The 26,529-nt window shown below is 37.8% G+C and overlaps 1 protein-coding gene across 2 annotated transcripts in view; it reads right to left on the bottom strand.

Annotated features, from left to right (window-relative positions):
- Positions 1 to 26,529, bottom strand: part of LOC136884553 (zinc finger protein ZFP2) — a 92,259-nt gene that overhangs the window by 35,580 nt on the left and 30,150 nt on the right. The window lies entirely within an intron of this gene.

Below are 26,529 nucleotides of genomic sequence, written 5' to 3'. Positions count from 1 at the left end.
TACTGCTATTCATTCTTTGACTTATACCTTAAATGCTAAAGGAAACAAAGTGAGGTCCAGATTGATGGCAATTGGAACTCTGGAGTTCAAATATTTGGCTGAATAAGACAGGTCCTGGTCACGCTTAATGTAAAAATTACACAAAAAGGGTAAATACGGTGTATATTACTAATATATATTAATTAGCATCAATTAACACTACTTCTGTACATTTTGCAAATTTCAACTCATTGATTGTTTGCATTCAATACACTGACTTAGAAACAAAATTTTATATCAATGATATTTAAATTCCTGGTCTGTCTTGTTTTGTAAAATTATTTCGAAGTTTGAAGTGTACAAAGTTCCAGCAATGGTGAAGCAGTCCCTGAAGTGTTCATTAATTATTCTGAAACTGTTCTTCAGAAAATTCATGTAGGAAAACATACTTTCATACATAAACATGGTCAGCGTATTCAGCGCATGAATCTCGCTCAAGAGAGAGTTAAAACATCACATCACTTCTCTCTGCCATCAGCAGCTGTAGTATTTCGATTTGTAATTCTCCCCTGTCAAAGTTCCACAGTATAGTTCCTTCAGTGCACTATTCTCCAAAACAACTGATGTAAAATAGTATTTTCACAGCCTGAAAAATGTCCTCCGATGTGTTGAACTGCATGAATTGTGTATCAAATTTACTCTTCCTTCCTTCCCTCAAGTTTCAGCAGAGTGAAGTTATAAATTAAAGGGAAATCATCCAGTTCATGTACCAATTTTCCTGTACAATAATATTACATTCTTTAAGTAGTAAAGTATGTCACTAATGAAAGCAATCTGCTGGACTGATTCATCATTGAGGAAGTTGATGAATTGACGTTTCTGGTTACTGTCTTTAACCCGTCAAGAAAACTTCTGTTTTCGTCTTTCTGTTCAAAAAATCTGTAAAGCTAAGCTAGCAAACATTGTTGTGAAGCTAAAGATCTGTGTGCTTGGCACCAAGTTCCTCAAGAGAGATTATGAAAACACCACACAACTCAACTTGCTGCACAATGCGATTTGGTGAATTATGGAGTGTGAACATAGATTACTTTACTGATCTTGAACATGAAATACCAGGCCCCTCACCATGATACAAGCACCAGCTGTTGCTGCCAATAACAGGTTTACCCATTTCATATACTTTGGCATAACTGCACATAGTGCCTCACATATGAACCGCATGACTGTGTTTGATGCCCAGCAATTCTTCCACTAATAGAACATAGTTACAGTCCTACCTGAACCAGAATCAGACAGTACATACAAGCACCACTTATTTTCTGCTCAAGTTTAGTAACATCCATAGATAACATTCTAGTCTCTGCGCCGGTATACTTTTCATGGCTCGAATCACTTCTGTATCACTTAGAAATAACGTGCTGATAAGATGCTCCTTTTGAGCTGACAAATGAAGATTTTGCACTACCTGAAACCCAGCCTGATTTAAAAGGATTGCTGTGATAGAATAAATCACCTTCATTATATCAAATACACTTAAATTACTCCCTAAAATGTCAAAAACTTTCATGCTTCATACACCTAGATATATAAATAAGTCTACCAAAAAATAAGCTAAATATAAGCTACAGGGTTCATATCCCGTAAATAGGATTGTCCTCCTTTTTAATCTTTAATATTCCTATGTTCTGTTCCCTGGTAACCCATTGCATACATTGTTCATTGGCCCCTCACATCTCAGCGAAGAGAAAATTGTTGGTCGTAACTGTTGAAAAGCCGCTTTAAATTCCCACTCTTAATCAAAGCAACTGTCTATCTGTATATTAAATGTCAGTTTTATATCTGTAGGTTTGGAGTTCTCATACAGGTTTGAAGATGTGATTTTCAGAGCCCACTTCACTTCACGTTTCCTGTAGTCACTCATGATGAAAAAGTTCTCTGAAATAACTGACAACTTATACTAAAGTATTTTCCCTATGGTTTTTTTAAACATTGCTTTATGCCACACCACTTCAGACAGGTCTTATGGTGACGATTGGGTAGGGAATGCAAGCTCACAGCTGCATGACCCTATCCGCATGGCCACCTTGCTTGGTTTATAAGTTGTTTTACTATACCGGCTATGATAACAGAGATATTAATGAATTTTGATTTTTGTTGCTAAGTCAATATCACCACCAAACTATGAAACAATTGGAAAACAAGATAAATTGGTATGTGAAGTCAGGCACTACAGTCAAGGCTATAAATAATTCTATTCATGCTGGATGATATGGCAGTTTCAGGTTTTACAGTTTTACTGTACCGACTACAATAAGAGAATTGATGAATTTAGACTCTTGTTGCTTAATCCATCAATGCTAACCCAGAAATATTCTTCAATCATGTTAACTGGTGATGGTTTTGGTCTTAACTTCTTCACTGCTGGATTGTTTCAGCCTAAAACCTAAACATAATCAATACTGAATTTTCACGACCACATTGTAATCGAAATCGACTTTCAACCTATTAGGTCATGTCATGTACATGTAGTACGTGTTGAAGAGATGTTAAGTAATGGTCAACCAGTCTGTAATTAGTGCTGGTATTTTATATTCAAACTGGTGATAATCTATGTTGAGGTTCACCATTTATTTTCAGCGCTAGTTTTTTGTTTTGCAGGATCAAAAATATATTTGAAAATTTCTAATTCTTTATTTTACTCATGCACATAATGTAACTACATTTTTGTTCTATACTTACGATCTCTTCAACACGTACTACATGTACGTAACATGACCTAATGAGCTTGATCAACCTCAACATAGATTATCACCAATTTGAGTATAAAATACAAGCAGAATAATATTTCAACACAATATTTTAACTCATCAATTTGTTCATACAGTGTTGAGACAGTTCATGTTTGGGATCCACGGTTCAGTTCCACCTGAGGTGACGTAAAATTTCTTACATTAGGAAATGCTTAGAAATTTTCATTTGCCTTAAGGGCTCTGTATATACAATACCAATTCACACACACAATTAACAGCAGAAATGTTAAATTAAACACACAATATTGATAAAAGTAGAGCAGAACTTATCATGAATTGTCTGTTTATAAAATCTGTTTGTTGCCAAGACCTCTTCATTCACAAATACCTTGAAACAATACATTTCAGGGCTTATAGAGGGCAAATTAATATCTGACACGGCTAGGTTTGACTCTTGAAATACATACGGCTTCAACACGGTGGGCAGGCCTAGGTCTTCTCTCAGGCAGCAAATCATCACCACTATCACTTCACTAATGTTCTCAATATTACTACCAGCACTACTAAAATTCACATTGGACCCAATCTCCTCTAAAAGTGTAAGATTTCCTTCAAACACACAGTACATTTGTATGTGGTAAGCATAACAAGATGTTTACAAATGTGTGACAAAAACAGTTTTCCTGCAGAAATACACACAGAAATAATATAAACTAACCGGTTTAAAGTGTGGTTAATAGATGGCACAAGTTATATCGCAGACTGAGTATTTTCGATTGCAGCACTCCCGCTGCAAACTCCTGCTTGAGTACACTGAGATGAAATAATAATTTAAAATTTGTCCAATGACTAAGAAGAATATGTGTACGAATTTAAAATAATAAGTGAATTTGATTCAGAACATCTTATGCTCAGTAAATTTATTCAAAGATGAAGAAACAGTTATTTATGCAACAGCCATTGAGTGATGTTTTACCCTATAAGGACAGAATTTCAAAATGTGTAGGATAAACATATTTCATGACTGTTGTGTACAATATCTTACTCCATACTATGGCAAATTTACATAATTTTGGTGCTTACCTCCCAGAACTTGACCAGTAAGTCTTGGGTGCACTGGAAGAGAGAACTTTGCAGGAAACATGTGACTGCAATGATCTCAAAGAAGGTTCATTACAAGTGTCTTGGCTGTTGTTGAAAACACTGTAGCTGAGTGAGATGCAAGTAGTCAGTAGCATGCTCACTAGAGGAGCGAATGTTTTTAGTAGAGACCCCTATTTAACATTTTTACAGGGACCTGATATTTTTAACCTTAAATGTGAGTTTACCTTAAATCGAGGTTTCAGCAGAAAGCAAACCTCTCTTGGAGATCTTTGTCTGTATTAGCATAAATTGTACTATCACACATTATTTACACAGTGACAGCAATAAAACAAGGAGATATCTACCCTACACACTGTATTGTAGTTAGAACTTTATACAGTTTGTGCCACAGATTACTCTTCTATTAGCCTGCCCTTGCTATCTAAGCAAGAGACATGTATTACACTATAACTAGGTTTGGCTCCGATTGTTCTTCGAAAATAAATAAATTTAATCAAATAAATAAATGCTTCTTCCTTCGCACTATCATCAGATGACAGACCTATGCTATTTACTGACTCCAAGTGAATAATTGCTGAAGGCACATACGTAAGGACATGTAGTTTTGTTAGATGATGGATCATTATCTCATACATGCATCTTCACCGTACACTGTTATGCCTTTCAGCATTCAGTCTGCAAGCCGCTGTGTATTAACTAAGGACTTCCATAATCCTCTATTTGCAACCATCTCCATAGCTTCTTTTACACTGACCAGCAAAATTTATAGATGACTTGAATTTTCAAAAAAGGAATCATGTTAAATTGTGAAACATTTGTTTTATTACTTACACAGATTATTTTCATGAAAAAAATATCTAAGTAAATAAGGGTAGCAATAACAGATAGATAACATTAATAAGAATGCTATTTGCTTTACGTCCCACTAACTACTCTTTTACGGTTTTCGGAGACGCCGAGGTGCCGGAATTTTGTCATGCAGGAGTTCTTTTACGTGCCAGTAAATCTACAGACACGAGGCTGACGTATTTGAGCACCTTCAAATACCACCGGACTGAGCCAAGTTGGGGTCGGAAGGCCGACTGAGCCACTCAGCCCGGCTCACAGGTTTTCTCATGAAAATGATCAACGTAAATAATGTTTCACGATTTAACATGCTTTTTCCTTAGAAAATTCAACTGATCCATTAATTTTGCCGGTCAGTGCAGTTGCACACCTCTTCAAACTTTGTCTCCCTCTATGTCTCCTAGCTGGTTAAGAAACTGTTTCTCAATGTTATGAAGGAACATGTTCGCTATTATTCCTGATAACGGTGAGCCCATGGTTAACCCTTCCTTTTGACAGATTTTTCTCAGTGAATGCAAAACCGCTTTGGTTTAAGGTTGTTCTTATAACATTATTATACATGATTTTCCATAAAAGTCGGGCAAGATAACAAACTCGTACAAAAACACATAAAATCGGTGTGAAAGAGCAACTGGCTTGTTTAACCATTTTTGCGGACATTTTCCAAGCAGTGGCTTACTCAATAGCATGTATTTTGTAGTTCTAATAGTCTGAACACGCATATTCAGTTTCATTCTTGTGCCAAACATTTCCATTTTCTTACTTCAAACGAAGTCTTCTAACCTAGGTTTACTGTGCACATATTCTGAAAACATACAGAATAGGAATCACTCAAGGGATATTCCATCATATGCTGTGTAACATTTATACCTTTAATAAATGGAGACTTGTTTCGGTTCTCTTGGAATCATCATCAGTTCAAACAAATAACATAAAGCTGAAGGATATCTGGATTAACACATATTTTACATAACATTTGCCTTAAAAATCCACTTAAAAATGTTAACATGAGTTTTATGCCATAAAAACACATTGAATTTTAAAGATCTTACTTAGGGTCTAAGTCACAAATAATTGGAGCATGTATGCACAATATTGACCAGAGTTTTAAAATAATATGTAAAAACTTGAAGTTGAGAATGTTATACAGTTCATATGATGCTGTAGATGTAACCTTGGATATAAAAATAAAATTTTAATTAATTCATAGTTGAATTGTCAAATAAAATAAAAAACATGTCTTGTAAGAGTGTCGATGTTAAGGCAGTCGGAGGTTGTAGCATTGGGATGTGCTTATTTATGAATTATGTACAGTTTGGCAAGGAATTTGGGTAACATCCGTCATTGCTTGTAGTAGCCGCTGTAATTTGAAAATGACACTGTTGATGTTGTTAATGTTAAAATTATATGACACCTTGGTTGTATGGAACAATGTAATTGCAAAAAGGTGGATGTCTGTGGAAAAAGAAGAAAAAGATGAGTGAGCTAATGTATGGGTTCAGTCTTTAGTTATTGGAGAGTAGTTTGATAGTACTTACTCCCTTACTCCTTGCTCTCGTAATCCTACAGCTAGGAAAGCTGGAGGTGCACTGCTCGCCCATGTCTGCATGGAGCCTTTTTGCTGAATTTAAGAGGGGGGGGAGACATATTTTGGATTGGCTGTGGTGTCAAGGGGGTGCGAGAGAGTGGGGGAGTGATCCGTTGATGTGCTGTTCTCCCTGGGTATGTCTTAAAAATAAGGAGGTGGATAATCTCGCAAAGGATGCTTGATTTTTGATATTGTACATAATTCATATATAAGCATATCCCAATCTACAACCTACGATCACCTTACCATCACCATTCTTACAAGATTGTCAATTTGGCACACAGTTTTTAATTTTATTCGATGATTCAACTACAAATAAATGAATATTTTTAACATATATCTTTATTTCCAAGGTGGGGGGACAAAGAACATTTGTGTCCGTAGCATTCCTTAAGCTACACGTGTCCCCTGGGTTGTGCTATGGAACGTTCACTTTGAGAGAAACACCTACACCAAGAACTTTAGGCAGCCAGACAATCCCAACTACCTCCTGGTCCGAAACATTGCTTGATGTCACAAAAGGTGAATACAAATGGCCCTTCTCAAGGCTTTCCAGGCTAAGAATCTTGGCCCTGTTATCAGGATTTGCTAAATTAACATAGAAGACATAAGTAGATCGAAATGTCAAGTACTACAAAAAATCTTACTACAAACGAAATCGATGTTGTGGCCACCCAGGAAATCCATACTGCAGACGAAGAACTGAGGTATAGAAGGAAAAATCCACGTTATGAATTACAAGGAGCAACATACCACCATGCTTATGTGTGGCAACGTACGTTCGAACAACAGTTGAGAATGCTATACCTTGTTCGGTTTCTGATCTCAATGAAATTCATAAAGTACTCATTAAAATAGATAACACTAACCAACATGATTTTGCGGTAAAATAGAAAATATGTAATTCTTATGGAAATCACTGCCCTGATTCCGAAAATGATGCTACTTTTTTCCTATCATGTCTAGTTTTGACAGAATTTGGTGTTTTAGTATCTGCATGAATTCGTAAGATGTAATTTTGAGAGATGTTCTCGTGCAACGTTTTTTAGAATACAATTATGTGATTTGATTTGTTATTGTTTGCATTTTATTATAGGTTTATTGCTGTCTAAATTTTCATTTTGTAGTTAGGGATTTCCTGGTAAATTCACAACAAACTTCCCCAGATATGCAATAGACCGCGAGGTATGTAGGATTGAAGATAAGACAGTTGAGAGTTTGTCTTTCATCTTAGACCACTTGAATAATCAGACGTGTTAAAAGCCCCAGCCCTTATGACATGTTTACAGTATGATGGATTGATAAAGCAGTTTCCTTTCAAAGATAACAGTCTGAAAGTATTATACTCAAGAAGATGAACTTTTGTTTTTTAAGGATGTTTCAAATCTTCTACGTCGATTGGGAGAGAAAGAGTATGATCCTAGTAACTGGCATGTTTTTATTGACTCTTCGAAAAGAAGTTTAAAGGCTGTTTTGCTTCATAATACAAATGTTCTGGCATCCGTCCACTTGCATACTCCACAAAAATATCTGAAACATATGAGACCTTAAAATTGGTGCTTGAAAAAATTAAATATCATGAGCATGGGTGGCAAATCTGCGGTGATTTGAAGATCATTGGATTGTTGCTGGGACAACAAAAAGGCTATACAAAATTTCCCTGTTTCCTATGTGAATGGGATAGCAGGGCACGGGATAAACATTGGGATACAGTGAATTGGACAGAAAGGAAACAACTACAACCAGAATCCAAAAATGTCTTGAATGTAAGTCTTATTGACCATGAAAATATTCTACTTCCACCCTTGCACATCAAATTTGGATTGATGAAACTGTATGTCGAGGCATTAGATAAAAGTAGCCTATGCTTCCAATATTTATCCACTAAATTTCTCTCATTATTAGATGCAAAAATCAAAGAAGGCGTATTTGATGGACCACAGATTCGTAAACAGATGAAGGATAAAATTTTCACAGACGTGATGACCAAAATTGAGAAAGAGACATGGAACGCATTCAAAGATGTAGTGACTAAATTCCTTGGCAACATTAAGGACCCTCAAAACAAAGAATTTGTAAGGAAAATGTTGGTAAATTTTTAGGAACTCGGTTGTAATATGAGCCTTAAGCTTCATTTCTTAGCTTCGCATCTGGATTATTTCCCTCCAAATTTAGGAGCTTTCAGTGAAGAACAAGGTGAAAGGTTTCACCAGGATCTCAAAGATGCAGAACCTCGCTATCAGGGACGTTGTTATGTGAATATGATGGCCGATTACTGTTGGTCGATTGGACGAGACGACCCTTGTAGAGATCATTCAAGAACTTCAAAAACCCGGAAATTCCACAGAAAACGGGAAAAGACGGAGGTGTGAATCTAACCTGCACATAATGTAAGTATGTTTAACCATGTAATTTTTATTCAAGGTACGGTTATATTAATTTAAAAGCTACTGTACAGTCAAAACTAAATAGGCGCTTTATGCTTCAGTTTCACGAATTTCAATATACATTAAAAATATAATACATACTATCGACTTGCTTACAAAGCAGCATTTATGTGTATTCAATGCATGAAAAATATGATTGCGTTTTGCAAGCTGAAATTTACATTAATACATCAAATTTAATCAATACTAAGTATCAACAATTTTACGTAAGAACAAAATAATATTTCGTAAAATTGCCACCAAACCAGACGTGATTCGCCAAAACTATTTTTTTTCTCGAAATCTGCGTTAAGAAATTCATAAAACCCACCTGGTTTCATTTTTACCGCACAAAAAAAGTTTTATTTTGCAGGCTAGTGTAATGTACCCGTATCCAAAATATATAAACCTGGTTGATGCAAATCTTAACAACATCACACATCCCGCAGTGTACCTTGAAGACTTCAACAGCCATCATACTCAATGAAAATACAAGGACATTGACAAGAATGGTGAAACATTAGCTAACTGGTCAGAAAACAATAACTTGTATTTAGTATCTGATGCTAAAGACAGAGCAACTTTTAAGTCAGCAGCATGAAGGCACGAGTACAATCCAGATCTTTGTTTCATGACCACCAACGAAAACAGATTGCCACAACGAACCTCACACCTACAAGACTTTCCACATAGTCAGCATCTCATCCTCAACCGAGATGGAATTTCAAGAAGGTGGAATGGGATGTATTTGCAGACAATCTAGACAAGTGCCGAAAGCTAGTAATTATGACAGACTTGTAGGAGCAATGATATGTGCAGGTTACTGAAAGGAATACATTCCAGGTTGCGATAAAGCTTGTGAGGAAGGGAGGAGATCATGAAATTGCAGATGACCTGCTACATAGCTTGGATGAGGCACACCGTGTCCAATTGACCCAGACTATTGAATCACTTAACTTCCAAACCTCTAGCAGAGAAGCATAGTCACTCTTACACAAATTAGGAGGAGCTAAGAAGAATGTGAGGGAGAACAATCACCTATCAGCCAATAAGATAGCAGCACATATATTGTCTACATCTAGAGCACCAAGAGACAAACCCTTCACTCGGCAAATTAAACGTAAACTTAGTATGCTCAAAAAGAACATCACTGAACAATCATAGTACTCAAATCCCTTCTCCATCTCTGAAATCATGGTCATTCTGAAAGATGTGTAAAAGTCAGCAAAGCTCCTGGAAGTGATGGTATGCATCCAGAATTTCTCCTGCACTCTGGGAAGTACACAAAATGACGGTAAGCAGAATTCTTCTTCCATACAAAATGAAGCAGTCGGAAATCACTGCAATACCCAAACTGGGTAAACCTCATGACCATCCAAAGAACTATCGTCCTATTGCATTGCTGAGTGTTATAATAAGCTTCTCGAAAGGCTGTTGTAGAACAGAATTTGCCAAAAGGTTTTTGAGAATCTACCTGTTGAACAAGCTGGCTTCTGCCCAAACTGCAGCTGCACTAATCAGGTCCTATCTCTCACCACCTTCATAGAAGCAGGATATCAAATGAAGCAAAAAAAAACATTAGTTACCTTTATAGACCTAAGTTCTGCATATGATACAGTTTGGAGATATGGACTGCTGTATAAATTACTACAGGTGATCTCATGCGAGAAAAACAACATGACTAATTGACAAAACGCCTAAAGAATGAAATTTTACTGTAGTAATTGGAAAAGATGTCAGCTCTCCGAAAACACTGAACAATGGTTTGCCACAAGGTTCTGTCTTTGCCCCTCTGCTTTTCAACCTGTACTTATCTGACATGCCAGCAACACAATCTAAAAAGTTCAGTTATGCGGATGACTGGGTCATCAGTACTCGTAACAGTACATTTGAAGTAACTGACCAAGTCTTAACTTCAGATTTGGATACATTAGACAAGTACTTTTGCCAATGGAGACTACAACCCAGCCCAATTAAAACAGAAGTGGCCTGCATCCATGTATTGAATACATTTTAAAACAGAATTCTCAATGTGAACTTCGAGAGAAACAGACTCCATTATAACATGTGCCCTAAATATCTAGGGGTCATTTTGGATAGGACACTTTCCTACAACGAACAGCTTATGAAGGTAGTTTCCAAGTTAAGAAGCAGGAACAACCTCTTGCATAAACTGCATGGTACTGGTTAGGGATCTTCAGCAGACGCACTATGAATTTCAGCTCTTGGGTTGGTTTATTCACTACACACCAGTGTGGAAAAAAACAGTGCTCAAAAAAAGTAAACATGCAGTTGAATGAGACCATGCATATTATTACTGGGACCATATGATCTACTCTTACTTACTGGCTATCCATTCTGAGCCATATTCTACCACCTGACGCTAGAAGGAAGAGTGCTCTTATATGGGAATATCAGAAGATCAGCTGCCTTTGTTAAACAATGTAGCCTATGTGGAGCAAAAACGTCTCAGATCAAGACACCCTGCTATTTCCACAGCCAGAATTTTGTCATAAGGGAAGTTTGACATTCACCTCTCATGGAGCCAAAATTGGCAACAACACTGCCCTGAACGATGTCGTAGCATTCCATGTAACCTGGAAAAATTGCCAGGATTTGATGAACCCCATTTTATGTGGATAGCCCTCAATCATATCCGCAATGGCAATGGAATATGTTTAATTGCTCTTCACAAGTGGGGAAAAGTCTCGTCACTAAAATGCCCAAACTATGCATATTGTGGGGTCTTCAAGGACTTTCTAACAGTTATAATGGATGCTGTCTGTATGCTACATAAAGAACTTGAATATTTGTATACAGATATATGTAGGAAGTTATACTTCAATAGCTGGAACTTTTATATAATTTCATGTATGTGATAACTGAATGATAATTTAATGTTTGTATCTGTGCCATACGATAAATAAATAAATATCCAAGGTTACATCTACAGCATCATAGGAACTTTATAACATCCTCAACTTCGCAAGTTTTTACATAATATTTTACAACTCTGGTCAATATTGTGCAATCGTGCTCCAATTATTTGTAACTTAGACACTAAGGAAGTTCTTTAAAATTCAACGTGTTTTTATGACATATAACTCATGTTAACAATTTTATGTGGATTTTTAAGGCAAATTTTATGTAAAATGTATGTTAATCCAGATATCTTTCTGATTTTAACTGATGATGATTCCAAGAGAATCATGCACATCACTGTGTCTTGAGAAGGAGAAGTATCACATTCTTATTTTATTCCAGTATTAAAATTAAGCAATCATTTACTTCAGCCTTTATTTCTAAGGAGTTAACAACTGCTGTCATTGCACTTATTGCAAGAACATGTTTTCTCAATGTCTGTTTACACCAGTCGGAGTTGTGATGAGAGCTCTGGCTCATTCAAGATTGACTCGCTTGTGCATAGCAAGGAATCAATATGGAAGACGATTGATCACATCCAATATAAACGCTGGAGTAGAGAGTATGAATATTGATAATGGATAAAAACTCACATGCCCGAGTTTGCCTCGGATGAATGGATGAATCTGTAACCGAAGAATATTGCACAGGTTAATACAGGAATTTTCAAAGGGCATATTAACGTCTTTAAAACGGGATTTCTCTTCTAGTGTACTACAGTGGTCACGGTTGGATGTGTATCCGAGTCCAACATCGCACTTTAGCCCTAAGTGCCTGTGCTCTAAATTCCTCTTCTGCCTTGAATCATCCTTACGAAGCTTATGACATCTTTTTCGTAGGTTCTTAATGTCCCATAACCAAAATGAATAGAAATAAATTTTTGAGAATTTTAACATTTCCTTAATGCTAAATGTGGGTCTTGCACTATTGTGAATTACATTCAAATTAATACAAAATTGCATTACTCTTATGGCGACATTTAGTAAATTTACAGAGGCTTGCAGACTGAATGCTGTATGTATGTTATGAAATATCTTTTGGGTCTTGAAATTTCATGATTGAGTTCTACTGCATCGTGATACTACAAGATTTAAGAAGTAAATTTCGTAGCTGCAGGGCTACATTTTATACCCCAAAGAGTGCTAGACCACCAAGAAAATATTTCTGACAGGCTCCTTTAAAGTCTGAAATCCATGTAGAAAATGGCACAGCAGACTAGCACATCTGTCTACACAATAGATAGAGCAGCAAGAAAGATGCTAAATCTTTATCTGTATAAATTTTCTGTTGTTCAGCAGTTAAGCTGGCGGACGCAGGGAAGAGGATTTATTTGCTGCAAATGGTTTCAGTGGTTTCAATCACCAACCATCTACATGTAAGGCTGTTGCACAGGTGACAGATCTATGAAGCATGTTTATTAAGTAAGTACTGTTTTTAAAAATGGCCACTGCAGCACTTCTATCATCGTTCAGAGCATGTGTGCTCAGTACGTACATCTGTAGGGTAGCCACAAACGCATTTACATTTCATTGTGCATATTGAAAATCCTCTGTACTAATGATGATTATGATGATTCTTTCTGTTTAAAGGGGCCTAACATCGAGGGTCATTGGCCCCTAATGGTACGAGATGGATGACATGAGATGATAAGTAAATAAAATATTAAAATGTATCCACTGACTAGAGTTTAAAATAACTGGTGATGAAAAATGATTATGAGATTAAAACAAGCAGTAGATCTAATTCGCAATGTCTTATTTTCTAATAAAAAAATAGAAAATAGAGGTGATAATGGAATAAGGAACTGCCTGGATATTCAGATATATGCATAGAATTCAAGTTATGAGTTAAAATAACACATTAAAATACGCAACATAAACTAAAATAGAGTCAATGGGATAAAAGAGCAGTCGACAGAAATATACTACGACAAGAACAATATTACACACAAGAAAAAAGACCACTATCCCTCACAAAACGGATGATGAGGTCTGCAGACTACTCATCACCGCACAGGATGAGGGTGATGGTATGTGGTAGTTTTAGACTACGGCGCAGACAGACCAGGTCCATGCACTCCGTAAGGATGTGTACCACCGTAAGATGATTGCCGCAACCACACACCGGAGGGGGTTCTCCTTTCAATAAATGGGAGTGAGTCAGAATACCGTGGCCGATCCGAAAATTGACATAATGCCACTGCTTCCCTCCGAGAAGCCCGAAGGGAAGTCCTCCATACCTTCGTTATACCCTTTATCACTCTCAGATTATTTGGAAGTGGAGTGGCCTGCCACTCCATCTCCCAATGGGACATAACCAAATGTCTCAGGCGAGTGCGAATATTACTTGCTGGAACCTTGTAAGGTAACAGGGGCAGTGTTAACTGCCTCCTTGGCAGCCCGATCTGCTAACTCGTTTCCCTCTACACACATGTGGCTTGGGAGCCACATAAACGTGATTCTGGTGCCGGCATCCAAACACTCGGCCAGCAGGTCCTGGATCCACTGAGCCAGAGGGTGCCGAGGGAAACAGGTGTCAATAGACTGTAGCGAGCTCAAGGAGTCAGTACACAGAAGAAAGTGTCAGCGCTCATCAGACAGTGCGTATCATAGAGCTTCACAGATAGCATAGAGCTCTGCTGTGTACACACTACAGGTTTCCGGGAGAGCAAAAAGAAACCTATCAGTGTCAACAACGAACGCACAGCCCACTTTAGTGTCTGTTCTCGAGCCATCCGTGTAAACAATGACTAAACCTGGATACCGGCCAACAATGGACAAAAGGAGCCTCTGATAAATCAAAGGGTCCATGTTTTCCTTCAGGCCAGTGTACAGATCCAGGATTATTTCAGGTCATCGTATTAGCCTGGTTGTCTGACAAGGCAAGGAACCGAAGGTACGTGAAACAATCTGTGACTGCTATCCAAGCGTATTCCAACTGGCCGCGTTGCTCGAGGACGAGCAGCGTACATCCAATGGTGTCCATTATTGAATACGCAAGGATAGCTTAGGTGAAGTGGCATCTGTCGCAAATTTGCAGCATACGACAGAAGGAGCTCACCTCAGGTGTAAAGGTGGCACACCAGATTCAGCGAGGGGCTTGTTCGAAAAGCTTCCGTCGCCAACCTAACCCTGCTGTGGTGGATGCTGTTCAGTCTTGCAAGAACGCTTCGTCTTGCTGAACCATATGCTGCACTGCCGTAGTCTAACCTGGATAAAATATGTGCCCTATAGAATCGTAGAAGCACCGTGCGGTCAGCTCCCCAATTAGTGCTGCTAAGAAGCTTCCAGAGATTAAGCCTCTTGGTGCATTGCATTTTTAGGTGCCGCATGTGTGGCTCCTACGATAATGTACTATCGGAAAGGAGCCCAAGAAATCGGTAAATGTCAACTACAGGAATAGCAACATTTCCTAAACAAAGTTCAGGAGGACGGTGAAGAGTACGTTGGTGACAAAAGTGGACAACATAGGTCTTTGTGGTGGAAAACTGAAAGCCATGTTTGAAGGTCCACTCTCCTACTAGCTGCTGTAATTGTCATTCTGCGACTGCCATATTATGCAAGCTATAGTGCAGAGCAAAATCGTCCACATATAGCGATGGTATTACTGCTGAACCAGCAGTCAGCAACAATACCGTTTATGGCAATCGCAAACAGAGTGACACTAAGAACCGATCCCTGAGAGACTCCATTTTTCTGAACATGGTATTGCGAATATGTCCTCCCTACTCAGACACGGAATAGACGGATGGACAAAAAATTTGCAATACCAGCAAGTGACCTCGGAATCTCAACTGATGCAGGACTGAAAGGATACTATATCGCCATGTGGTGTCATAGGCCTTTTCTAAGTCAAAGAAAACAGCTACCAAATGCTGTTTGAGGAGAAACGCATCCTGGATAGAGCTCTCCAGACATACCAAGAGGTCAGTGGTCAAGAGAGCGGCTCTAAAACCACACTGGTACTCGGACAAGAGTCCTTGTTTCTCCAGACAGCACACAAGTCGGCGATTCACCATCCTCTCAAATAGCTTACACAAACAGTTTGTAAGACAAATTGGTCTGTAACTTCCTGCATACTTAGGATCTTTGACAGGCTTGAGGACAGGAATGATTATGCCCTCTCACCACTGAGACGGAAAATCACCCTCTATTCGGCTGTATTAATATCCACGACAAGAAGCGTAGTGGGCGACCATCTGTCAATACTGAAGACTTATTTAAAGTTAAAAACTTCATGATCGTTCCATACTGAATAGAGAAATAAGATGATGTACAATATTAGAAGGATCCACCTTTCAATACTTCGTTGTAAGTTGAACTAAAAAGAAGTCACAACTTGTTTATTGGGACCGGTTTCGACACATTACAAGTGTCATCATCAGCCAAATAGTAAAGTAGGGCATGATATAGTATTATTACCAATTAAAAAAAAAATTGATCAAAGGTTTGAGAAAACAGATGCTTTAAGATTTCATCATTAAGTTATGAGTTGCCTGAAATTTCAAGGTGTTCTTTATGAAATTGTGTCAGGATGCTTAGATTATCGGAAGTTGTGCTCACGCAATCCAAAACAAATGGCTTGTCATGCTCACAAGGGGGATTCTTTTGCTTCATGACAATGTGCGACCTTACACGGCTAAGTGAACCCTAGACCTCACCACTTCAATTGGTTGGGGACAATTTCATTGTCCTCCGTATAGTCGTGGCCTAGTGTCAAGTGACTACATTTGTTCCTGTGCTTAAAAAAGTATTTAGGAAGTCAACGCCATGACAAAGGTGATGATGACCTACGCAGCAGTGGTTGTCACATTACTATGCGGATGGAATTCAGAATTCATGATATGACAAGTGCCTTAATATACCTGGAATTTATGTTGAGAAGTAGTTTAAGGTACAGGAATTGTTTAACAAATTGCATTACTTTTTTCTATGTCAAAATGGTACTTACTTAAAAAACACATCCCGTACTATAAATGTTTCACCAAGCCTTTCATAAAAATGCTCAAAGAACTTGGAAATTTATCAAACATTTCACTAGGAAAATTATACCGTTCCCTCTGTTGTTGGTGTTTGGGTCATCAGTCCATGCCACTCTATCCTGTGCTAATCTTTCCATTTTTACATAATTGCTACATCCTATATGCTTCTCTCAAAAACTAACTGGAAGTTGAACTGAGTAGCTCAGATTGTTAAGACACAGGCTTTTTGAGCCCAAATTGACAGGTTCAATCCTGGTATTTGAAGGTGCCCAAATATGTTAGCCCTATGTTGGTAGATTTCCTGGCATGGAAAAGAACTCCCATGAGACAAAAGTTCATGGTGATACCCTACTAATTCTGGCACCAGAGCATTTCCGAAAACTGTAAAAGTAATTAGTGGAATGTAAAACAAGTCCTATCCCTCCGTGTTAAATATTGCCTAATAATTCTCCCATTACCAATTTCATTATGTATCTCACCTTCAGCATTCTTCTGTAACACCACATTTAAAAAGCTTCTATTCCTTTTCTTTCCAAGCTAGTTACAATCCATGTTTCACTTCATACAATGCCGTGCTCCAGATGAAACTCTTCAAAAACATGTTTCTAATTCCTATATCAATTTCTTAGGACAGGTGAGAGTCTGCATTTTATGTCCTTCTTACATTTGCCATCATTAGTATTCTACTACCCAAGTAACAATATTCACCTTTCATTTCCCAGTCTTTATTGCTGCATCATCTGAATTCATTCAACTGCACTCACTTATTTCTGTTTTCATCTGTACTCCTCCTCCAAGACTGTGTCCAAATAGTTCAACAATTTGTCCAGATCTTCTGCAGACTCAAATGAAATAACAATACCATCGGCAAGTCTCAGTTTTGATTTTCATATTCCTCTGTGATTTTGTTTACCAACTGTTCTATACAAGAGGAGAGGGGACAAACAGCAGTCTTGCCTCACTCCTGTTTGGATTTACTGCTTCTATTTTCATTGCCTTTGATTCATATTACAGCAGATTGATTTTTGTATAGATCTTCATTCTTGGTATCTGATTCCAATCACTTTCAGAATCTCAAACAGCTTGGTCCAGTTGACATTAGATCTAGATCTATGAATGCCATGTATGTATATTTTTTATTCAATCCTCTGGGATCTGAGGTAGTCAGGATTGCTTCACATGTTTCTGCATTTCTTGTGAAGTCAAACTGATCTTAACCCAACTCAATTTCAATTTGCCTTTCCATTCTTCTCTAAATAATACATATTAAAATTTAGCAAGCATTAATTAATTAATAATTAGTAATTAATTAATAATAAATTAATAGCGCAGTAGTTTAACACTTGTCAGAACCTACTTTCTTCGGAAGGGATATAACAACATTCTGTCTAAAATCAGATGGCATTTCTCCTGTATCATACATCTTATGCACAAAATGGAATAACTGCCCCCTGCAGCTTTCTCTTAAGGCAGTCAGTATTAATGAGACTATGTCATCAATTCCAGGTGCCATTTTCCTATTTAGATCTCATAGATCTGTCAAATTCCATTCTCAAAATTGCGTTTCCCATTTCATCACAAGTTTATCATCTACTCCTTTCCCTTGACACAATCCCCTGTGGGTGGGGGCAGTAGAATAACACCCACGGTACCCCCTGTCTGTCATAAGAGGTGACTAAAAGGGGCCCCAGGGGCTCTGAACTTTGGAGCGTGGGTTGGTGACCACGGGGCCCTCAGTTGAGTCCTGGCATTGTTTCCACTCACTTGTGCCAGGCTCTTCACTTTCATCCATCCTTTCTGACCTCGCTTGGTCAACTCTTGTTCTTTTCCGACCCCAACGGTATTACGTATGGAGGCTTAGGGAGTCTTTCATATTAACGCCCTTTGTGGCCCTTGTCTTCCTTTCGCCGATAACTTCATTTTTCGAAGTGTTGACCCCTTCCATTTTCCCCTCTGATTACTGTTATATAGAGGATGGTTGCCTAGTTGTACTTCCTCTTAAAACAATAATCACCACCACCACCACCACCACCTTGACACAATTGCTGGATATTTTCCTGCCATCTTGCTGCGTTGTAATCTTTCCCCAGAAGTGGTTGTCCATCTGAGCTCTTAATGTTAATTCACATAGTTTTCCTCTTTCCAAAGATTTCCTTGATTTTCCTGTATGCAGCATCTGTCTTTCCTACAATCATACAACGTTCAACACCCTTGCATTTCTTTTTCAGCCATTCTTCCTCAGCATCCTGCACTTTCTACCCACTTTATTCATTAACTGCTTGTATTCTTATCTGCCCTCCTCATTCTTTGCATACATGCACTTTTGCCGTTCATCAATCAGGTCTTGTATCTCCTGATTCTTACTTGATCTTACCTTTCTTCTTAACCTTCCTTCAGCAGCCTTACTGATCTCATCCTTCAAAACTGTCCACCCTTTATCTATTGTGGTTCCTTCAGCTTTTGCTGTTAGTCCTCATTTAACATGTTCTCTTGCTCTCCTTTCTTTCAACTTATCTAGAATTCTCTTCCTATAAATTAATACTTTCCTCCGTGAATTATTTTTGCTTTATGACCTTTCCTACTTTTAAAAACTCCACTCATCATCTACTAATGTCATTCAGAAAACACCACGTAGTCAAGTAGTTCATCTCCTTACTCATAAGTCTTCCCAGCCCAAAGTTTGCAAACACTTTCTTACACTACTCCTTTGTCAGAAATCACCAAAAACAAACTGTGCTGCTTTCCTTTGGACGTCTTCCAATTCTCGCATCACGTAACCTTGGCATGGGTCCCATACACTGGAACCATACCCCAATTGGGGGCCTTACCAGAAAGTTACATGCCCTCTCCTTTACATCCTTACTTCTTCTTCTTCTTCTTCTTCTTCTTCTTCTTCTTCTTCTTCTTCTTCTTCTTCTTCTTCTTCTTCTTCTTCTTCTTCTTCTTCTTCTTCTTCTTCTTCTTTTCATAGTGCCTTCTCCATAACTGGCGAATGACCACAATCACAGTGAGTCTGCAAGTCTTCATCAGTCTACTCAAATCTAGTCCTGTCCAATCCTATAAGATCTTCAGCAGAAAGTGTTTCATTCAACCGCAATCTCTATGTCCGACCCCATGTGATCAATTTTAGTAGGTTGTATTCATCATTTCTCATAATATGCCAAAAGTAGGTTCTCTTTTCTTGTCTGTACACAACAACATTCCTTCCTCATGTGCCCCAGTACGACGACATTGCAGACTTATTTAGTCTACCAGATTTGAATACATCCTTCACAAAACCTAATGATGTTCCGTTTCCGAGTGCATGTTTCAGCTCCGTAAAGAAACAATGAATACACATAGCATCCGATGAAGTTGTGATGTGTCTCCAAGCTGAAGCCTCCGTCATACAGTAGATTTCTCTTCAGATAGCTAGCATGAGCCATTTCTATTCGTACATGGATCTCTCAATCCAGATCCTAGTGCTCAGTAATCCATCTGCCGAAGTAATTCATGTTACGAGTTCTATCACCTTTGTCTTGTTGGTGTTATACTCCGCACGGCTCTACTTCTAAATTGACGTTTTGGCAGATTTTGGCTCCGTCTGGTGATTATGCGCTGTAGCATAGGCATCCAACCAATCCCAATCTGCCATTCATATCGATTTATATCGGCAGAGCACGATCTCGAAACCCAGTTGCCATCTCTAATATTTACATTCGCCACGTGGTTAACCTATCTCACGCGAAGCCCATCAAATTATCAAGACAAGGCAACCTATCTCGCTCAGCATGTATGGTATTTGGTATGCTTCGCGATCTTTTGCATTTTCCTTCAGTAATTAGTGTGTTTTTCATATTGTTGGAGGGTTCTAGTGACTGAGATCAGTGGAGTGTTCCCTTTGTAGGCCATAACCTCCTTTCTGTGCCAGCCATTAGCGGTGAGTGATGTTTTATTTCCTCATTCTCATTTATTCTTATTAATATATTCTCTTATTAGTGTCAGATGTTGTTAGTAAGTGTAGTTTTTGTGAATTTGTTTTCAATCCATATTCATTAGTTTTTCTGAGTACGGTATTACATTTTACAAGAGCTGATTACCGCAGTCATATTGCATCAGCTGTTCTCGCTGGCAACAGAGGAAGGCGATGCTCATTTGTTTTGCGAAACTTCAATTTAGAAGTAAGGCCTTGCGGAGTATAAATCTGAGTCCACATTTATCCCCTTCTTCTGTGATTCTCTGAACAACTTCAGTACTGTCAGCGTCATCTGCGTGCTTCTTTAAGAGCAGCTCAGAGTACATATCAAACTATATATTACGTGAAAATTTTACATCATCACGTTTTTTGTACATCTGGTACCGGTTTCGACAAGATTCCATGTCATCATCAGCCAAGAACAATTACACAAAGACAAAATACATTAATCATGACTCCCATAGTAATTTGTTAAAAATGAAGCCATGTTTTCCAGTGTTGACTTAGTTAAATGTAGCAAAGGCTTTTCAGTCTGTCAAACACATAGCAAATACAATGTAAATTAAAACACTAAAAGCATATCTGTAAAACACACACTAACATACAAAGAATGACATGTTTCGTTCTACAAGAACATCCTCAGATTCTATCAAATCACTTAAAATAAGCTTATGTATGTACAGTATTGTTTACGTAGCGTAAACTTGTCAATGATAGAGAGATAAGTGATAACATGAAACAGTAATGACAAAAAATAAATTATATTCAATTATAATATAGTGAAAAACTTACGTATTTATCTAGACTGCCGATGTTAAGTCTGTTGTCACCAAACACTATTTCAGGACTGTGGTCATGGAAAGTTTGTGGTGAGCCACGCTGTGCGTGGAGAGGGGAGGGCAGGACAGGGAGGGGCCTAGTAGATCGATGTGGATCTCTCCTATTGGATGATAAAATTGGGTAGACTATAGAGTGGAGAGGGGGGGGAGAGATGTAGGGCGGAGCGGCTGGAGCGCTGTGGAACTTTCCATCAACATTGGAGGGGGGGGAGAGATGTTATTGACCTATTTCATGTTAATTGTACCTGTATGTAATATGGATGAATGTAATTATTATAATTTTTTATTATTTATAATAGGTGAATGAAGTTCGGAACGGTATTATTATTATTATTATTATTATTATTATGAAAAAAGCAATTCACCTTCCGTCAACATTGGAGAGGCGAGAGAAGTTATTGACCTTTTCCATGCGAATGTACCTTTATGTAATATGGATCAATGCAAATTAATAATTTTTAGTTGAATAAAGTAAGGGACGTTATTATTATTATTATTATTATTATTATTTACGATAGAAGCAATTTAAGGAGTAGGTGTTGTCAGATATTATGCGAGTAGAGCAAATAGGGGGGAATTATTTAAATGTGTATTATTATTATTATTATTCAATGATGGCGGCTGTGTGATAGGACGTATCGTTTGCGAGTGATAGTGAATTGGTACTTATAAGAGCAATATTTCACAATACAGACTGTATTAGTTGTGAAGAGTGTAAGAAGCAAACGCTGATCAACGGACGTTAAGGTGAGTCTGTGTGAAATGTTTAGTGTCGTTAAGAATCACGAACTACGGTTGCATGAAGGTACTTAACCTAAACGAATAAGATTTAGGTTCGAAGCTTAGACAACATCGAAACGTAATAAGTAGTTCACAAGATCACCGCTAAAGGCGTATTGGAATAATAATTTTGTGGTACTATCACTTGAGTTGTGAGGAAATAACACTAGAGCGCAGTTATACACCTAGTGCTAATGTGGGTCGTTCGCGTAATGTTCTGGTGATAAATGGAAACATCTACTAACACAATCACGCGTGATCAAAATCAAATGGTTACTCCGAGCATCGAATCATCGAATAAACTGAAAGAATCAAACGATGTCTCGCGAGATACCGACCTAATCATCCTATCTACAGCTGTGGAACAAGGTGAGGGAGAGGGGGAAGATGACTCAAACATGGTCGAGACGGCAGAAGTACAAAACAAAGAGCTTATATTTGTAACATTAGTCAATGAGATTAAAGAATGCGACAAAGTAAAATGGATCGAAAAATTGCAGCAGATGATTGATGCACGGTTTAGCAGGATGCCCCGAGGATGGTGGCCGAAAATAACCAAAGAGTTTCAACAACGCTTTGACCAAGGAGCTCGTCAAATTGATGTCAGGAATTTATACAATCGATTCAGACACAAGAGTCAGAATATTAATGCATATGAAACGGATAACCTCAAAGAAAATAATGCAATACAAATGCCATCTATGGTGAAGAACACAGACTTGTTCCTCAAAGTGAAACGAACGTTATTGACAAATATTGATGAATACTGTAAGAAGAAAGAGGCAAAAACAAGAACTAAGAAAATATTTAGCCAGGAAATAAATCAAGAAATATTCGAAATGATGAATGTAATCATAAAATCGGAACGAGTAGAACAGCAAATAACCACGATCGCCGAAATGAATGATGTGTTGTATGCATGCCAACAGACGTATGAGATGGTGACAGATAAAGAAAAGAAGGCATCTGTCTGGAAAAGCTCTATCGAAGCCAAGATCAACAAATTGAATAGAAAATTGGAAATAATTGATGCCCACCGCCCAAATGAAAGAGCAAGTAAAGAGTTGATTAAAATGTGTAGAGAAAATCGAATTCATTCAAACAAGAGTAGTGATATTCAGAAGATGCGTGATACGATTCTTGAGAAAATAGCTATTTACAAGAAGAAGATAGTGATAGCTGAAAATCGTATAGCATCTAGGAACACAAACCGAAAGTTTGAGTTCAATAGGAAGACCTTCTATCGTGACCTTGAAGGCGACAGATTTACAGTAAGTGAAGATATTAATCTCGAAGAAACCAAACGCTTTTGGACTACAATTTGGCAATATGATGAAAGACAAGATTATGAACAACTGATCCAAGAACTAAGTCCAGCGGAAGTGAAGGTAGATATGGATAGAGATAAGATAAAAGAGGTCATATCCAGGTGTATAAAGTACCTTGCGAACTGGAAAGCAACAGGACCTGGTTTTGTATATAATTACTTTATTAAGAGGATGTATGCACTACATGAGAGGTTAGAACAACTAATCCACGAAATAATCCAAAACCCAGACTTGATCGATGAAGAGCTTTATGCTGGGATAACATATTTGATTCCAAAAGTCCCGAATGCAAACATACCGCAGCTCCTGAGGCCAATTACATGCCTTTCAAATTTATTCAAATTAATCAGCAAAGTGTTCACGGTAATAGTCAATGATTTCTGTGACGTGAACAATATTATCTCAAGTAATCAAATGGGAACACGCAACCGATGTCAAGGCGCTAAGGAACAAGCACTTATAAGCAAAACCATAAACGAAAAGTACAATAATAAATTGTGTACTGCTTGGGTGGACATTCAGAAAGCATATGATTCGTTGTCACATGAATACCTAACTGAATGCCTACGGAAGATACATATGCCAGAAAACATCATTAAATTTGTCAATAGAACACTTGACAAACAGAGAACAACATTAATATGTGGAAATAAAGTGGTCGGTGACGTGAAAATAAATAGAGGAATATTACAAGGAGATGCTCTATCACCCAAGTTGTTCGTAATTGCTATGGAATCGTTAAGCAGAATTTTAAATAAGAACTGCGAGAAGATCCAAGCAGATGAACATGGAAGAATTGAGTGCAACCACCTCATTTTCATCGATGACATTAAATTGTTCGCCAAAGATGTGCAGACATTGAACGAGCTGAGCCAGTGGACGAATCAATGTCTCAACAACATGGGTTTTACAATCAATCAGCAAAAGTCAGCGAACAATATCAATTCGAACCATATCTTTGGAGAGAAGGTAAATGACGTGGAAGGATACAAATACCTAGGTATATTAGAAGACTCGAGAAATGTAATTAAACCCGAGAATAAAGTTATCATAGCCAACAAGATCGAATCACGGGTAACAAATGTATGCCAAACAAAGTTGAACGCGAGAAACCTGTTTGCAGCAATAAATGAGTATGCGTTATCAACTATTAACTATTATATTGGCCTGATCCCGTACGAGCATGAAGAATTTAACAACATTGATCTGAAGGTGAGAGGAATATTGAGAGAGCATAATATCGTCAGAACAGCAGGTAATATGGAACGACTGTACCTGAAAAGACATGAGTTAGGAAGAGGACTACAAAATATTTCTGAGAAGGCCGAATTGATTTTACTAGAATTATGTAAATATTTGGCAATAAACACAAGAACGAAGTTTATCGCAGAAAGTGAAAGAAGAAATGCAACCCATCTTGGACTGATTGAAGAACATTTGAAACGGAAGTACCTAATTGAGGACGGAAACGATGTAACGGTAAAAATAGTTAAGCAGAAACAAAAACAGATGCGAATGGATCGAATCATGGCTAAGTCAATGCATTCCACATTGTTCCGTGAACAACAGGAGAAATTTGTTGACGTAAAACAGTCATCGTTATGGCTAATGAGGGGGAATATATCTCCACAGGAAGAAGGAATGTTCTGTAAGATACAAGACAGAAACATCTTCTTTAGTCATGGGAGTATATTCCAGAGGTGCCCACACTGCAACCAGGGCAATAAGACACTAGATCACCTGGCAACACAATGTGGACGAATGCTTAATTTGGACTACAAGAAACGCCACAATGACGTTGTCAGATGCTTGCATTTCATGTTCACCAAAAAGTATGGGCTGAATAATTCTAAGAAAATAAAGAACTATAAAGTTGAAAATGTCATATCCAATCAGCGAATTAGAATAAAGTCAGACGTCATAATACAGACTGAGCTTCGCATTGAACACAATAAACCGGATCTGATGATACATGACCTTGTAAAGAATGAAATCCTATTAATTGAAGTTGGAATCACAAACAAAAATATCCTAAAACAGACTGAAACCACTAAAGGAAGAAAGTACGAGATGCTAGCCAACGAACTCTCACTTATGTACAATGGGGCCAAGGTGACGATGGTCCCTGTGGTAATAACATGGGACGGGCTAGTTACCAACTTGTTCAAGAAGCACATGGACAAATTGGAAGTGAGCAAACAGCTACAGGCCTACCTACAGACCATTGTACTAAAAAGAACATGTGAGAGTGTGCTAATCGACTTCAGACGAGGCAACTTGGATAACGAGTTGTAGACAGAGGACTTGCAAACAATGATGGACCAGATGGAGGCGGTCCTGGTACCGTAAATGGTGTGCAAGAAGTGTGTATACAAATGCGTAGAATCATTGGATGTAACATGGACTTAAAAACTAATTGAATAAATTTATTATTATTATTATTATTATTATTATTATTATTATTATTATTTACGATAGAAGCAATTTAAGGAGTAGATGTTGTTAGATATTATGTGAGTAGAGCGAATAGGGGGGAATTATTTAAATGTGTATGCTCATTCAGGTTATTGGCATTAGTATTTTTTGCGACGTAAATTTCTATTGCTTCTTTTATATTCAAAGATTTACTTTTATTTTCGAAGTGTAAAATTTTTAGATCAGTGTTGATGTCTGTGAAATGGTGTGAACAGTCGTAGATGTGCTCCCCGAAGGCTGAATGCCGATTATATCTGATCGCGTTTTTGTGTTTTTTTGTATCTTGTATGGAAATTACGTTTTGTTTGACCTATGTATGTGGCGTTGCAGTTAGGTTCTTGGCACTTGAGTTCATACACTCCTGACTTTGAGAAAGGGTCTTTTTTGTTTAAGTTGCACCTGCTGAAGTGTCTCTGTAGTGTGTTATTCGCTCGAAAAGCTACTTTTAAACCTTGTTTCTTGAAAATGTTAGCTACTTTGTATGTGTTATTGTTAACATAGTTGAGAACCACGTAGTTTTCTTTGTCGTGTGTGGTGCTTTCCCGGCGACTTTTCT

This window comes from Anabrus simplex, chromosome 12 (assembly GCF_040414725.1).
Source record: "Anabrus simplex isolate iqAnaSimp1 chromosome 12, ASM4041472v1, whole genome shotgun sequence".
Lineage (NCBI taxonomy): Eukaryota > Metazoa > Arthropoda > Insecta > Orthoptera > Tettigoniidae > Anabrus > Anabrus simplex.
Note: the sequence above shows the minus strand (reverse complement) of the source record. Positions and strands in the feature narration are given on the sequence as shown.